Source organism: Rhagoletis pomonella, unplaced genomic scaffold, assembly GCF_013731165.1.
Source record: "Rhagoletis pomonella isolate Grant_MI unplaced genomic scaffold, Rhpom_1.0 Rhpom_scaffold_16487, whole genome shotgun sequence".
Lineage (NCBI taxonomy): Eukaryota > Metazoa > Arthropoda > Insecta > Diptera > Tephritidae > Rhagoletis > Rhagoletis pomonella.
The window spans coordinates 1-2,080 of record NW_023475005.1 but is presented as its reverse complement, the minus strand read 5'-3'; positions in this window follow the sequence as shown (position 1 = coordinate 2,080).

Here is a 2,080-nt window from a genome sequence, read left to right as displayed (position 1 = left end):
CATGAAAGAGAGTCGTCCTGTCTGAAACCCCGTCTGGTGGCGAACGGTAACATAGCAGAGCTGGTGGTATTGCTCAACGTCATTTTTGACAGCCGTGTGAGTTTTGAGGGGTTGCCAAATTCAGATATAGCGGCATATAGGAAACTCCTTTTAGTGCTGTCGAAAGCGGCTTTAAAGTCGACAAATAGGTGGTGAGTGCCGATCCTTTTCTCGCGGGTCTTTTCCAAGATTTGGCGTATTGTGAATACCTGGTCTATGGTAGACAATACATTCGTTAAGACCTTGCAACCGATGCTTAGAAGACTGATCCCGCGGTAGTTGGCACGCATGGCGGGGTCGCCTTTTTTGTGGATTGGGCAGAGCACACTTGAATTCCAGTCGTCGGGCATGTACCTTATTACCTCCTTGCCATCGTAATTAAATAGCTCAGCTGACAGGCCGTCAGCTCAAGCAGCTTTGGCACTTTTCGTTATAGTCAGGCGCTGGGATATTGACTCCATCGTCATCGACTGGGACCTCGGGTTCATCTTCTCCACTTCTTTCTGTGCTTCTGCCATTCGAAAGGGTAGAAATGTGTTCCCTCCATAATCTGAGTATGTTCTGGGCATCGGTCATTAGGTCGCCATGGTTGTTCCCACAAGAGTCTTGAAACCTTCCGTAAGTCGCTCAACTCTCTGCTAAAAATTTCGGATGTTTTTTCTGTCGGCCAGCATTTCAAGCATTTTCTCACACTCCTCATCGTACCAGTAATGAGCGTTAAATGTGGTTCCACTGATCGCGCAAGTCGGTTTGTTGAAGAGCGCTCTCTCACAGCAGGTGTGAGGGTAGAGCGCCGAATCCATTGGCCGTCTGTTTTGATTGCAGCTTTTCGACGTTGAACTTTCCATGGATTGTTGGGGGCCCTTTTTTTGCTGCTCTGAGGTTGGGTCGTATATTGGATGCATCAATATAGTAGTGTGAGTCGATGTTTGGCCCTCGGAGTGTACGTTGTACATCTAAAACATGGAAGCATTCCTTCTGTCTATCCCAACATCCTCGATTTGGTTTCCCGTTTTTCGATTGGTGGATTGTGGAGACAACCATGTAGCTTGATAGATCTTTTTATGCTAGAACCCAGTAATACATACTGCCAAGTTTCGGGCCCCGGCGAAGTCGATCACCCTCAGCTAATATGTACGCTCTAAGCTAAGAGAGCCTTGGATGCCTCGTCCCTCTCTTCCATCGGGGCATTGGCACATATGAATTAGATGTTGAAGAATCTCGCTTTGATGCGGATTGTGGCTAGACTTTCGTCCACTAGAGTGAACGCCGGTCTCTCTCCCACCACAAATCCAACACCGAATTGCACTCCTTTACGTGGCAACTGTAGTAGACGTCGCAAGGCTCCACGCTTACCTTCCTCGCCCCGTCCATCGCATTTCGTGGATGGCGGTGATGTCAGCCTTTATTTTCCCTAGGACATCAACCAGCCGGGCAAAGGCACCATCCCGATTAAGGGTTCGGATATTCCAAGTGCATACCCTAAAATCATAGTCCTTCCTATGTTTGCCGTGATCGTCATCAAAAGAAGGGGGTATCATCCGAGGCATGTGTTTTTTTTTCATTGGGCAGGGTTTTAACGTGGCGGGACCCAAACCCAGCGCACGCGGGCCACTCCCAGTTGAATGGCAGTCAAAAGCTTTGCAGTACTGGGAAATGTACAAAACATAGTGGTCGAAAGCGAATATCTCAACTAAACCCTGATGTATTTTTTAAATTCTTAGTTCTACATACCCGTATAGTAAACCAAATAGCCGGACCAGACGTTATTCAAAATAAAAAATGTAAAAAAATTAAAATTTTTCCGTATACTCTGTAATATTTCTCCGCAATTTTGTAAGGTAGTAAACTAATAATTTATAATCATTGCTTTGCAGCGAAATATCTGCTCTTAAATTATATACATAGGTATGTATAAATATGAGGACGTATTGAACATTTTGAGTATGCAGATTTTTTATGCTGGTATATTCATTTATGCTAAATATATTACGATTGTGTTGCTTATTGGCCGTTTAGTATAATTTAATAATTTATTTTT